This window comes from Alligator sinensis, unplaced genomic scaffold (assembly GCF_000455745.1).
Source record: "Alligator sinensis unplaced genomic scaffold, ASM45574v1 scaffold366_1, whole genome shotgun sequence".
NCBI lineage: Eukaryota > Metazoa > Chordata > Crocodylia > Alligatoridae > Alligator > Alligator sinensis.
Genome location: NW_005841851.1, coordinates 361,029 through 376,697, shown reverse-complemented (window position 1 = coordinate 376,697; position 15,669 = coordinate 361,029). Strand labels below are relative to the sequence as shown.

Sequence of the window (15,669 nt, the reverse complement as noted above, 5' to 3'; positions counted from 1 at the left end):
CAGATGATTTCTTGATGGTGACTTTTGATTCTTTGGATTACCATATTTATGATTTTTAGACAGTAGGCTATAAGGGACTCCATTCTCTTGGCATGCCTGGGGGGGAAAGGAAAAAAAAAGACTTAACCTCCAGACATCTTTTGGGAATCTAGACTTCATCTCAGAATATCCATAAAGTGGTATGCTGCCTTGCCTACCCTAGACTTTCAAAATGGGTTGGAATAAGTTAGCTAATGTGTCCAACACACTTTTCAATCCAAGTCTCAACAAAACATTTGCTGATTTTCATTTTTACCTTTCAAGAAAATGTTCTTTGCCATTAAAACGCAACTTTACCTAAATCAGACCAAGTCTTTTTTTTTTTTTTTTCTTCTTTTCAAAAGCAGCCCAGAATTTGGGTTCCTGAGCTTGAGCTGTCAAATGCTTGGGACTTCCTTCTTCAAAAGTGTCAAGCACCCAGCATTCTATCCTCAGTCAGAAGGAACAACTTGTGTTTCGAATTCCTGAGAGTTGGCCCAAGCTGTCTAATTTTGGAGATCCAGAATTCTAAGCATATACATTTTTTCCCATTTTGCCCCAAAAATGCTTTGGCTATCGGAGGCTAAGGCAAGATATTTAGGATTCGGTTTTCAACAGACCTTCAAAAATGGGTCTCTGACACGAGTGTTGTTTCACCTGGAGGTTTTCCCCGTGCATAGGTGGAGGATACAGCTATCAGTACTGGAGGGAAAATGCCTCTTCTGCTGATTAATAGACCGCTAGTTGCAAACAAAATAAAGGCTGAGGGCAGTACCTTGATAGACCTCTCTGATGTTGGTAGGTCAGTATCTTTCAAGACTGCTTTGTGGTCTTGGAAATACTGTGTTTCATATAGATGTAGCAGTTTTATTTTTTTAAATAATATTTACAGATGAGGCCAAGGAGAAAAGAGATTTCTCAGCATGTGACCGCTAAGAAATCTGAAATGAATAAAATGGGCTTTTAAAGCCCTACCCTTACTTTAAAAGGTCATTGCTGCATGTCTGTTTTTTTCATCTACATCTTAATCTATCATTTTTTTGAACATCTATCTCTGTGGCATCTAAGCCCTAAACGATACACTAAAGGCAGCTGAATTATTTTTTTTCAAAGCTTTGTGACACTGATCTGATATATTGTCCCAGTCCTATGTCAGAGATCTGGTAGCTGTTAGTCAAGATGAGTTGAAAGGTCCATCTTGATACCGTCTCATTTTGAGACACTGGTAACAGAGCACAGGAATATTTTTAATGAAGTCTGCTTAGTTTCTCAGAAAGCACTGGACTGTGCTTTGCACCAGAAGCTTAGTTTTGAGGATTTTGAATTTTCAGACTAATTCTGAGATGGAAACATTGATCAAATTGAAAGTAAGCCTCTACCAGAGTTCCACAGACATCTTTTGAGAGGAATTCAGTTTGCATTATTCTTGTATGTGACTTATTTGAATTAATAATGAAAGCAGGATTTGTGTGTGTACAAATGCTGCTGGAGCCCTTAATGAGAAGAAATGCCAAGAAATACAGAAGGACTGGGAATGTGGAAGCAGCTGTACCATGAAAGCATCCTAAATGAATTTCAGAGTGGATTAAGGTAAAACTGAAAGTCTGAAAAGAGTGGATTGAAGCAGAGACTATTTGTTATATATCAAGCAAGGACTCAGAAGGGCTAAGCAATTGGGAGATGCTGTAGCTCACTAGCAGCAGTTGCATTAAGCTAAACAGTAAAGAGAAGAGACTTGGAACTATTCTGAAAAATCCATGAAATCTGCAACTCGGTGCCTTGTAATAATACTTGGCACTTCTAGAGCACCTGTCAACAAATCTCAGAGTGATTGATAACACACAAAGAAGTAAGCCTCCGAGCATAAGCCTTTATTACCACCATTTTGTGGATGAGGAAATTGAGACCCTGATAGGTTAAGGGAAACATTTGCTCAGGCAAAGAGTGCTTGCATGTAGCTCTGGTAGAGTTGTAGGTGCTTAGCACCTCCATAGATTAAGACCTAAATGACTTGTCCAAATCAGTGGCAGAGCTGGGAATAAAAATGAAGTCTCTTGAATGTATGTCTTTTGCTAAAAGAAAAATAGGATATTAAGATGGCAGCGTATTTCGTTGCAAAAGGGGTGTAAAATATATCTAATCTGTAATACTTGGTGAGCCCAAAAACTTAGCATTATGGTTGGAGGTGGTAGGTAGTGGAGAAGATGCAATTAAGTGGAGAAAACAGTCCCTAAAATTCCTAAAGGATCCTGAAGACCATGCAGCATCCCTCTACTAAGAAGCTTGCTAAAGAAATGCACTCCAGCTATGGGTTTAACTAATGCTATAGGAAATTGTGTGTTATACAAGCAGTTAGTCAAATGAGGGCAGGCAATCTAGAGAGCATACAGTATTTAATTTTTAAATGACATTTTGCCCATGCTTCCCTCAGAAGTAAACGGAGCATTATTACAAAGAAGGAAGTAATGGTTTAATGGGAGGCTTCTACCTCCACACTATCATGGACTGCTTTGGATCTTTCCCTCAGACTCATGTACTGTGCTAATTAACATTAATCCAACTGGAGGATCCCAGAGAGATGCTTCCGCTTTTTTTATGCCAGTCTGTGCTGGCGCTCTCATGTTCTTTTCTTAAATAATTAATAATCATTACTGCCTGCTGTGCAGTGTGTATGTGATAGTAATAATCTCAGATCCCAGCATATTTGCACCATTCCTGTTCCTGTCAGCAGCTTGGGTTTGCTCTTTGCTTGGGCTTTCATGTTAAGACCTTCATTAGCTGGCAGTGGGGTATGGATTTCAGTGGCATGATGCTTTGATGTCATTAAGTAACAAACTGTCAAAGGAAGTGCCACCCATTTCATCCCTTTGTCTGCTTTTTACTTAAGATGATAAAATACAAAATAGAATAAAGATATGTTTCCTGAGTAACACTTGGCACTTAACCCTTTTCGCTATCTGGCGTTTAATTGGCTTAATGCGTTTACCCCACAGCTCTGGTGGAAGGTAAGTAAGTATTCTTCTCTCTTTGCAAATGGGGGGAGTTGAAGCAGAAATCTGTGTTAATTCTTTTTAAATTAAAACTTCTCATTTTGTGTTTGGTTCTTGCATTGTTCAAAATCTCTGCCCCCTCTTCCCAAAATCTCTTAACTTTCATTACAATAACCATCCCAGTGATTGCCACCTTTCTGGTTCTGCAGGACTTGGTCATTCTGACTGCATAAATAGTTGCAGATTAACTCCTAATATAGCCTGTTTGGAGTTCATGCTTTTGCCATTACTTCCTCAAGGCTTTAGGTTTGACTCCTGGCTTTTTGATGAAGTAGTTATTGATTTATTATTTGAATCGCTAGATTTGAATTCACCCTAAAGCTGTAGGAGTTAAAAATGTATTGGAAGTTCTTGGAAAAATAATTTTTCCTGTGTTCACAGACAGACCCATTTCTTGGGGCTTTCTTCATCTTTCAGTTTCTTGAAGCAGTTAGAAGATAACTGATTCTCATACCCATATTTGAGCATTAGTGGGATTTGTTTTAATACTGCATTACAGCTTCACTGCAGAAGGGTATTGCGGTCATTTCACCTAGTGGCCTGTTGGCTAAGATCAAGGGAGACGGGAGGCATTTGAATCCAAAGGTCTCTGGGCCTGGGGCTTACAGGTAGGATGCCAGCCTGGATTTGGGGAGTATCCAAAGCCCCAAACCGATGAGTATGGGAGGGAGGATACTTGCCCAGTGGTAGAGCCACAGAGACTTGACAGTAGAGCCCTGCTCAGTCAAAATTTGGACCGTGACTATTGAGCTTGACTTGCCCAAATGAATTGGGAACTGATTTGGCCCTGAAAGAAAAAAAAAAAATACAATTTTGTTCCTTTCCAATCTGCTTACCCTGAACCTTGCAGATTTGACTGCTTGCAGTGTCCTCTCCCCACAGTGCTGTCTGAGCTCAATTGGATTTAGCCTGTTAGGCTGAACAGCCCACGCAAATTTTTCTGCCAGACTCTTGAGGATGGAAGGCGATAGCCAAGGCCCTGGACAGGGCAGGAATGACCAGGTGCAGCTACCTCTGAACATCATTCTTTGTAATCCGGCTCTCGCTGTGGCCTAGCCCCCCAGGCTGATAAGTGGCCCCTCACCAGCTTCTTTGTCTCTTGCTTCTCCCCACTGGCTGCCTGTGCCCCCCTGGCCTGTCCCTGTCCCTGTCCCTTCCCCAGCCCCTGCCTCTCCTGTCCTTCCTCTAGTGACAGCTCCATGGCCTTTTCAGCTTCACTCTGCTGCTGGATCTGACCCCTGCTAGCCCTCAGCTGGCCGGGCATTGCTGTATCCTGCCTCAGTCCGTGTTCCCCTTCACTTTCTGAGTCTCCCTGGGCTGCGGGAGCCTGGGGCCAACCCACTCAGCACCACCTTCATCTCTGCACACCAGTGCCTCAGAGCCGCTGCCTGAAGGGGCTTGGCGGCTCGGCCCTTGGCGGAGAGGCACATAGCTTGGATTGCCCAGTGGGTAGAGGGATGGGACCTGTGAGGAAGCCCCTCCAAAGGCTCTAGGAAATACTTTCCAGTGGAGTTGTCTGGCAACTTTTGTCTGGACAGCCTGGACTGAAAACATAGAGCAGGCCAAAGAATTGCGTCCTGTGCCATGGTGTACATGCAGGGCCATGACAGCTCTAGGCCCTTAGCTCCTGTGTTCCCAAGTGTCTGTTCTTGTACCATGGCTGGGCTTTGATCTCTGAGGTATTGTCTTATAGCATCTTCTGACTTCAGGCCCTACTGGAGATTATGTTCCCTACTTCCCACTCCCCTCTTATATATTGAGGGTGAAGTTGGATGTTGGTTGACTTGAGATTCATATTTTGCCTCAAACTTTGGCAGGCGGCTGCTGGCAAAAGGGTTGATACAGGCCGTGAAGGCAAATTATTGTCAAAAGGCAGGAAAAATATTATAAATCAGTAGCTGAAATAGGGTGAGAGGTGAGCTCGGGGCTCTGTTTAGCATCTAGGATCCAGGTCTTATTTAGCCTTGTAATGATGCTTCTGGTCCACTCTGAGGAAAAACAAACGTTAGTGATTTTGAAGAATAGAGTAGTTTGCTCTGTTATATAGCACATTTTTGGGTTATTTTAAGAATTTCCAAGTTCTTGATAAAGTAATGGAACAAACTTTAATGTTCCTATGAGGGGAAGTGTTGCACAATACCCACCTAGGGTTGTGCAAGCTGAGTCGGACCGAAGTTGGATAACATGGTCTTTTGAATTCATGAGGTTCAAAATCTGCAGGATTACTGGTTTTTAATCCAGTTAAACAACTCCCAACCAACCATCTAGACTCCTTCCTGATTTAAATAATGAGATTATCTTAGTCTTTTCCCACTAAAGTGAGACAGAAAGGTCCACTGTATAGAACAGAGGTGCTCAACCTCCAACCTGTGGGCCAGATGTGACCTGCGAAGCTCCCCCCATAGGGAAGTCTGGTGGCAGGGGAGCATTGGCAATACTGCCACCCCTGCCCACTGCCAAAATGCCAGGCCCCTGGGGCAGTTGGAGTTGGTCATAACCCTCCCCCTGCACAACCAGATCAGAGCCAGGCCATTCCCCCTTTTTCCACCCAGTCAAGTTGGGGCCGGGCCATGACCCCTCCCCTCCATAGCTGGGTCAGGGCTCGGCCATGAAGTTGGTCTAGGCTGGGTTACAGCCCCTTTCCCCCCCGCTCGCTGAGGCATTAGGCAGTCACCAGCAGCTTTAATCTGTTGCTTTCTGGCAGAAGCCAGAGCCATCAAGGCACTGAATGTCTGAACTTGGTTTGGCTTTTAGATGGTGTCTCAGTGGTCAAAAGGGGGTGGTAGGTCTAGGGTGTCCTCCACTCCTCCATACTTATGCCTAGGCATATGTGCTAAAGGTCTTGCTGTGTAGACCTCTTCTATGTATGCCATAACCCAGAGGATCAACAATTGCCTATTGTTTATTTGAATTAAAGACTACCCTGATTATAAGACCCCCCCCCCCTCCCAGTAATTGGATTCTATATATGGAAAATTTATACATTTGTTATAATTTTCCAGGTATAGAATCTAATTATTGGAGGTTTGCTTTTGATTTGTCCCCTTCCCACTGCTATATCAGGGGAGAAAAATCGAGGGGGGGGAAGGGTCAGGTAATCCTTTGTTTTTTGCTTCTCCCCAACTTCTTTCCCTGGCAGCTCCTTTCCCCTCTTCTTACTATCAGAACCTGTTCTCCCTGAGCACATGGAATTGAGGAAATTTGGAAACAATAACTTTGCAACTAAACATGGCTGTAACAATTGTCAGATAGTACCTAAGCACTTAGTTTTTTTATCCAGACTTTATGTATGTTACCTTTTTTTTTTTAACTGCTGCAAGTTTAGCACGGGTACTCCACGAACACATTTTCGAACAGCATTTTGGCACCTATTTATATGTAGTACAAGCTATGCATAGTATGGATCCAAAGCTTGTGATTTACTACTTAGGTCATTGGGCTGGGCCTCACCAGAGTCAACAGAATTTCAAGCCACAATGACCCCACAGCTCACCACTGCTCAGTATGTGTGTGTACTTCAGATACCCTGCCCTCTTCCCCCCCCCCCCCCCAAGGATCTGTGTGCTAATTAGCCCCCACTTATGACTGGAACCAGATGTTCTTGTCACAAGTTGTGGGATTCTCCAAAAATGTATTGCCCTGCAGCTGAGGTGCAGGGCAGCCTGGTCCAGCTTTACCTCATTGAGCACATGGCCATATAGAGTATGTGCCAGGCTGACGGGGCAGCAGAGGGATTCTGGGTGAACTGCATAGTGTTGTGGCTCACCATGACTTGAAAAACAGTTGGTGGTGAGAGGAGACCGTACTTAATGAGCACTACCATATTTCTTATTCAGGCTACTCTTGTGGTAGGTTCCCATCAGCATTTCAGCCTTTTGGCTGAGCATTAAGCTTTTGTGACACCAAAGGGAGGGTGTCAGGACTGACTCTGGTCCTCCTGGTGCTGACCTGGTGTTGTAGTACCTCCAGGCCCGTTCTAGTTCCCTGTGGGGGGAACACCCACCCATGTTTTTAAGGGCCAGAAAAAAGGTGGGGGGATCCCATCAGCATGTTTGCCTGATGTGGGGCAAGTGTTTTATAGTCATGCTCAGTGTTAGCTGCATTTAATCAACTTCACATTTGGTTTCTATTACTGAGCACATGCTGCTTTTGGCAGCAGTTTAATTATAGAAATGTATTTAGTGAGATTACCTTGTATGTAAATGTAAGACGAGGGGCTTTTTTCCCATGCCAATTTTGGGGGGAGGAGGGAAACTTGTCTTGTATTCTAGTAAGTGTTTGTGTATCCTCTTACCAGCCACTCAACTGGCTCTTTGCCTTTTTGTCTGTGCCCTGTTCTGGCATGGATGGAAGCCATTGGCAGATGTGCTGTAGAAACACTGGAGTTACTTTATGATGCCATTAGCTGAGGGGAAAATTGTCTTTTTTAATTTTTATTTGTAGCATTTCTGTAGTATAACATAGAGTAGTATGTGTGTAGGATCTTGTACTCTTTCAGTTGAGATTCAAGTGCGTGCAGATGGAATAAATCTAAGAGGTGGCCACAAAGATTAAATAAATCATAAAATGGCATTGAGAGGTGGAGGCAGGTTTGAGCAAGTTTACTGAAGTATGAGTTAGGTGTGCTTTTGCTGAAGTGCCTGGGTCCTCACAAACGAGTTGAAATAAAGTATTCCAAAATGTGGCTCCCTTAAAATAGAAATTAAAGCAAAATTCTGAAAACTGGAGCGCCTGTGGAAGATATCAAGTTAACGTCAGTATTCTTGATGTCCCAGTGGAAAGGTGGAGATCATCTAGGGAAACCCATGTGGCATTCTGGAGAGGGCCATGACAGGAAATACATGAAGCACAAATGGCATTTGCCTGGACACTTGCTTGTTGTTTAGATAGCAGTAACGTGTAGGAGACCGAGTCATGGACTCTGTCCAGCGTGTTATACAAACATGGAACTTAAAAGGACAGTCCCTGCCCTGCAGAGGAGGAGAAAATGCAGCGTATGTGTAGACCTCACAAAAGAGGAGTTGGATGTATTTTTTTTAATTAAAAGTGCCTAAAGCTTTTGGCCTATCCTCGTAACAAGAAATAATCCGTTAAAAATATTGTTCAGTTCTTTTGAAGATAAGAAGTGATGTAATATTAAGTATTATTAAGGGAACATAAAAAGCATGTTCTCTGCGACACCCACACATGATATCTTTACATCTGTTATTTACTCATGTACTTCCTTATGTGATTATGGGGCCCCCTCCCCACCTCCAGTGTGCATTATTCTGCATTCGGTTTACCAGGAAGAAAGACGGGACTCCAGGCAAGTTTGTATGTTTAAAAAATACCCCTCAAATCCAACATAAATTTTTAAAAAAATTGTAGGTGTGTAGTGGAAAATGAAATACTATTAACCTTGTATGGGAAGACTCATTTTATGCATAACTAATATTAAGGGTAGTTTCATGGGAAACAAGTTTTGTTCAAAATTAATTGATCATAGCTGCTTGCTATGGAGTATACTTCTGTTGAAGTTCTGTTGAACTTCTCTAGAGTTTTGTTATCTGAAATAAGTCTCTTGAACAGGTGAATCCATTCATATTTTTTTTAATATATTTTAATGCTTATTCACTGTTTAAATAGTAAGCAGCCATCTTCATAGTCTGACCTAGTTTGATATGCCAGAAATGGGAAAAGCAAGAGATTTGCAAGACCGTTGTTATATATACTTGAAAAAATTGCAGTAGAGCTTGTCTCATGAAAATGTTGCTATTTCCTGAAACATTTCCATGCACTCAGATGTTGGACTGTTTCCTATTTGCCAAACTGTCATCAGACTGGATTTCCGGTTGCGGAGAAGTATTAGCAAAGTAGCACTTGTCCCTCCTAGAATAGTTAATACACAGAAGAATGCCAAGTTGTCCAAAAAATTTTGTGTAATGGGAATCAGTAGAATATTATAGAGAGATAAATAGGAAGTTGATTAGGAGAGGCTCAGAGGCTGCGGAGGGAGAGCAATTGAAATCTTACTATATTTCCAAATTTTTAATTGATTAGTTTTAGCTTAACATTATGTTTTCACTTTTGAAATCCTGTCCAAGATGGAGTATTCCTCTCAAATGCTCTCTCCATGAACTGGCCTTCCATAAAGCACAAAATTTGAGACCTGCACTTAATAGAAGATCAGGAGAGAAAAAAACTAAACTTTGCTCAACAGAAAAAAACAAAATATCTGCAAAACTGTTCTTCCTGCCCTCCCTCCCCCAAGGTTAATTTAGATGAATCAAGTTTAAATCTTTTTTTTCCCAAAGTATCACATGGAATGTTCCTTAAAGAAATGCTTATATGTGATGAATCTTTATTAGATTTTTATCATAAACAGTATTCCTAATCTTCCATGTTAACTTGCAGCATAGTGTGTGGATGTCACAAAATGACATTTTTGATTTGCCATTTTAAATGGACTCTTTTGCATCACTTCTGAAAATGTTAAGCATAGTTTGAAATATCTGCATGCTTTAATTTAAATGGTGTGTAAGGATTTTGTTGAATGGAAATCTAAACACATTCAACTCTAAGCATGGAAGTGGTCTCATGATTAATTGAATGATTTCCTTTTTATAAAGTTATTTGAAGGAATATCGCCTGTTGCGATCTCAGTTGCAGATCAGACTAGTAGCCCAACACCACCCTGGCAGCATATGGAGAGAACTACGCTGACCAAGAGAAAAGATGGAGAAACCACACCTACAAGTTAAAAGGATGTAAAAAAATGGCATGGAAACACTTTTGTTAATTATTCTGCACACCCCATCTTCCCCAAGAAAAATCATCAGTTGACCTAATTAGCTTTTTGAGTATGTGCGTGACACTATTTAAATGAGATGTATTCCCACCAGTGTCTTAAATATGAGAAACAAAATGTTCTTTTGTCTGTTTTAGAAAACTGTAAGCCTTTGCACAACAGTAAACTTACTTCCCTCCCCCATATCATTCTGTTCTTGAATATAGACCTAACTAACAAAAGGTTTTCCTAAATTCTTTAATGTCCTTAAGTTTTTACCTTAGAGGACTCTAGCACATCTGTGATATTCCACTGAAAAAAGCCTGGCTGCGCTGAAGTAAGCAGATCTACATAATTCTTAACAATTCCAGAAAAAATAAGCAGCAGAAACAATTCACCTTTGTAATTATAGAGGAAATGCTTCTGAGGAGCTGGAATTTAGTGTGCGATTTTGATATTGGTGAAAGGAATATTGGGGCATTGTATGATAGGTAATGCAGAAAATTACAGAGAATTATTGTTTTATTCCCTGCTCTTGGGTTGGTATAGGATGAGATGAGTAAGTGCTCAAATTGATGTGAAGGATGTTTTTCCCCCATTCAGTAATGAATCTAGAAAAGAGCTTTGCAAGCAGGAGTACTCATAAAAACAAACAAACAAAACCGTATCTAGGAGCAAATTATTTCTCAACAGAGTAGCTAACAATATGCACTTCTGAATCTCATATTTTAATTTGAATGTTCAAAATTCATGTGGTTAATTGTGTGAATTACCAGGCAGGGATCATAAATAATACCACTTGAAGTCGGGGAGCCATGCAAGTTGCTAAGGGGAGTCCCTGTTCTCATAGTTGTTAGGAGCATTTCCAAGTGATCACTCTTTCTAAGAGTTACTTATAAGAAATTTATGTTCTGTAAATTTGCTGGAGACAAGTTACAGGAAAACAGAAATGTATTTGTTTCTTTTGAACACAGCTGTCGTGGACTGTGGGCTAGTTGCAAAATGTTTTACTCAGTTTATCCTTCTATAAAATAAGTTAATTACTTCATAAGAATGTTGTGAAGTTTAATTAAAGTGTAATTATCTAGGCTCTGTGTACATATATAGCTTGATCCAAAGGTCATAGCAGTTGGTGGGAAGCTTTTAATTAACTTGATTGGGCTTTGCATCAATTCCATAGTGCTTTTCATCAACGTACTGCATTATTTTATGGTAAATATGACCGACACTTTGCATTAACTCTCTCCAGTGCTGCAAACTGAAAATAATGATGGTGCTCAAGTAAACTACAGAAGTGTGTTTTAAGCAAATTATGAAATCATACTGTCAGTGTATTATTCTATGGTGTCGAATACTGTGATACACAGTTTTAACCAGTTTCCTGTTTTTCAGTGTGCTCAATTTTTGCATTGAGTTCTGTTTAATTCCATTGCAAACCTGAAGATTTACTTAACTATTTGTGGGAGACACTTTGAGATTTGGAGACTAACACAATAACTGGATGTCTGTTCAAATAATCAGCAGTAACAGACACTTACCATATAATTAGCTCTAAGAGTTGACACCAAAATGAGAGGAGTGAGAGCATTCATATCTCTGAGCTATTTTGGGGCCTGGCAGCAAACTCCAAAAAAACCCGCATCAGTTTAACTGCGATTCCCATTTGAAAGGTTTTAAACCATAGAGGTTAGAGACTTGAATTTTTTGCAGTGGAAGCTTAACCACTTTACAATTTACAGCAATGGATGGATTTGGCAGCCGAAATACATAGGCTTCTGATTATACAGTATCTTATTTCAAACTATGGAAGATTGCACATACTGTCAGTAACTGTTTTTAGTTACCTGATTCCACGCTTCAGGTATAAATTCTACCTAAAATTCCACATGTGTAACAGTGGAAGAATTTAGCTTTGTGTTTTTTAATTAATCATTTATGAGGGACAGATGATAAGCTGGCAACTTTCTGGTAGTTACAACTATTTTATAGTAATCTCTATCTGCTCCTTCCCTTTAGGGAGGTGTTTCACTTCAAGATTGTGATTGTATTAAGATGGGTGGGACATGAAAAAACCTCCAAACCTCACTGGATTTTTTTTTTCCATTAAATGATATGGTTACACGTAACATAGATCAGCAAAATGTTTTAAATCAATGACTAATTTAAGAACTCAATCATATTCAACTTCTGCAAAAGGATCTGCTTTGTACCAAGTGTGATGCTTGATAGTCCCAGGGTTTCTGAAACAGTTGTTACTAGTATATAATGGGGTTTTGGTTATTAAGCTGATTAAATTGGTTAAACAGTGTATTTATCATTGGAATTCTAGACACCTCTTGTAGTTGGGTAGTAGCATGGTCTCTCTAGGTAAGCACTTTGGGCTTCTGAAATAATCAGTTTATTTTTAAAAATGTTTAACGGTGCTAATGTTAATCCACGAATAAATCATTTTCTAGATGTTGTGAGAGACGCTGTGCTCCATGCAGCTAATCTGGTTATTTTCTTTACAGATGCCTATTATTCTTCCAGGCACAAATGAAATAAATTCAACATTCATTAGGACTTCTTAAAAAGAAATTGACTGCAGGTTTTTAGGAGATTTTTTTTTTTAAACTCATGCATTAGTAGGTTTTGGCTAAGGGGAAAATATTGCTGTTAAATCAATGAGTTCATTCAGAATTATTTTGCAGTTTGGGCTAATGTAACTGTACATATAGAATTGTGTCTAGGGAGGAAGGAAATTGCATCCCTGCTTGTCAGGAAGCCGGGAGCCTCTTGAGGGCAAGATTTCCTTCCCTCAATCCTACCTTCTATCAAAACCCCTATAGCATGCATTTACAAGAAGCCAAAACTTACAGATGGTAAAACATCTGCATCAAAACCAATATATAATTAGGAGTTTGTATATTGGATTTGTGGATGTTAGAAATTCCAATTGCAAAAAAAAGGGACAAGGAACCTTTTTTTTTTTCCCCCTCTTCTTGCCTTTCTATACCTCACAAATACCTTTTGAAAGCTGGGTGTGTTCATTTAATAGTCACAATGTGACTAGCCCTTCCTAGTGCTTTTTCATGCATGCTTTATAGCGGAGATAAGAGGTAACAGATTCACTTCTATAGACTAATTATGAAATTAACTGCTCACAGATTTGTAATATGTGGGGTAAAATGACTTCTGGCTGAATGGTCCCTTGGTAAAATTCCTGGGGCAGTGAACAGATTTGCTTGGAAAAAACACAGTATCAGTAATAATAAAATACCTTAAGGGTCTAAATGGTCCATGCTTCAGTAGATATAACACAAAGTGAATATTCTAGACTGTTCTCCACTGGATATTAAGCTATCTTTAATAAAATTATGCATATTTTGGTTTTAAAAGCAGCCAATAAATTGCACGCTGAGTCAACGTAAAAACATACACTTGTAAAAACATCCCCCTAAATAGACTCTCGGTCATTATTCATGTCTTAGGTCTTGTAAGCAACAGTGTGAGAAGTAGCAGGGAAAAAATCGTGTATTGCGTTTCTGTAAAGTTACTGAATGGGCAGGTGGTGAGGAAGTGATGTATTCATCATTCCAGAGTGAACCATGATGCTGTTTGAGTTTAGGAAAGTGTTTAGTGCTTTTGTCTGTTATTAAACAACCAATTTCAAATGTCAACATTTGTTAGCATCAGAGACTGCAGTCTGAGTAAAACTCAGTCATACCTTAAATAATACTACAAGTTGTCAAAACAGGAAATTGATCACCAGTTTAATGTTTATCTGATTTTTTTAATAACTAGCTATCACCTTTAGAAATTATTACAGGTAAGTAGACCTATTTTCTCCTATAAACAACCCTGTACATGTAATATAAAGCTTTATATGATCTAGAATTACCATGTTAAACATCAGTACAAATTACAGAGCAGCAGAGGTCACATTTTTAAATTATAAAGTATCTTTAATATGCTGGGCGTCTATAGAAAGATACTATGGTGACGAACACTGGAGAAATGCCTATGAATAAAATGGTGCTTCAGTAAGTGAAATAGAGGAGATACATAGTTTAAGTTCACATTACTCATGATGCCTGCCATCTCCTGTTAAATATATAAACATTGTGCACTGACGCTGGGGGAAAAGAAACTCGATTGCCAGACCACAGGCAGTTTGATTCCAAATATGGTGGTTCTAGTTTTTTGGTTGTGGTCTCATTCTTGTAGATTTTAAATTAAATATGCTTGTTGCTGTTATCCTTTCTGTTCCATTTTTAAACTGTTCTGTAAAGGTTTTCTCTCTGTCATTTTCTTATTCATAGTGCCAGTTTCTCTTAAATCTTCAATTTTTGTCTTCCTGTTAATACGAATTAAAGTGACACTACTTCTACCAGTCAGAGACAGAAAAAGATTGTAGTTGCAAAATCTAAATAAAAGTCTTTATTTTATACTAATACAGCATTGCCAACTTTTATGATTGCTGACGTTGTTCTTAAAGTCTACACTTCAGGAATGTGAAAAACTTAGCTCTTTCATATTCATCACACACACACACACGCACACACACACACACGCACACACACACACACGCACACACACACACACGCACACACACACACACGCACACACACACACACGCGTTTCCACATTCCCAAAGTGACTTTAAGAACAATGCCAAAAATCTTGAGAGTTGGCAACACTGCTAATATTATGGCTAATGTCCATTTGACTTGAAACTTAAATATGAATATACAATACCAGTTGTCCATTCGCACTGATTTCAAATGTTTGCTGTGACTGTGGTTGTCAATGTGTTTTCTTCCTGTGTCACTTCAAGTTAGCAGAAAATTGCTTCAGGGAACTGAAAGTCCATCTGCAGTTAAGCGAAAAACCTGTTTTCATCTTCGTCTAGACCCTACGTAGAGTGAGCCATCCATTGCCAGGATGAACCAGTTCTCTCAGGCTTTCAGATGTAAGGGCCAAGATTGTCTCCCTCTGCTATGAGGTTAGATGCAACTGAAGTTTGATGTTACTTCCATTCTTTGAATGCTCTCCAAAAGTTCTGCTGATATCTACCTATCAGACATCTCGTTGTTCCCTAAAAATCCATAATTTCTCTAAGACAATGTATTTTTTCACTTGGTAGAGCTGAAGTTTCTTGTGATCTAAGAAACCTATTACAGGTACTCCTTTCTTAACGTCGTCCCGGTTAGTGTTGTTTTGTTATTACATTGCTGGTCTATTAAAGAACATATACATTGAAATGCAGTGTCTAGTTATAACGTTGTTTGGCTGCCGCCTGATAGTAGGTAACTACTGTGACATAATTGGATTCACTTAACATGGTTTCGCTTAAAGTTGCATTTTTCAAGAACGTAACTATGATGTTAAGCGAGGAGTAGCTGTACTACTTTTTCATGCAAAAAATATTGACTGAAGTTGCATAACAAAGGTAGTATCTTAAATTTAAAATGTAAGTTTTATAAATGATTTAGTCGTAGAGACTGAATCCCATGTAAGTACCCATTCTTTCCTATTCCTATATATATATTCACATTATTTGGGTGTTTAATCTTTTAAAATGATCCACAAAAAGGACCGACTTAGAATGTTCTTTTGATGCTTGATATGTAATTCTGTTTATAGCTGTAATTATTTTTACATGCAATAACTGGTCATTAAGATGAGCAACTATCCATTATCGGATTGCCAGCTAATTTCCTGTTTTGAAAGTTTTTGTAGCCTTGTTATAAATATAAGATGAGGTCCATGAGGCTCAGTGGAAGATACTAGCTGTTGAAATGACAGATGCACTCTTCTGTTGTCATCTATTAAAGATCATCTTGATTTAAA

The 15,669-nt window shown here is 39.5% G+C and overlaps 1 protein-coding gene across 4 annotated transcripts in view; it reads left to right on the top strand.

Moving 5' to 3' along the window:
- The window catches only part of LZIC (leucine zipper and CTNNBIP1 domain containing), a 52,452-nt gene extending 36,783 nt beyond the window's left edge, over positions 1–15,669 (top strand). Inside the window, exon 12 of one of the 4 annotated variants that reach the window (XM_025211155.1) lies at positions 14,654–15,669. The gene's annotated coding sequence lies outside the window, so the exon portion shown is untranslated. The other 3 variants (XM_025211165.1, XM_025211168.1, XM_025211160.1) reach the window with 3 other exon arrangements.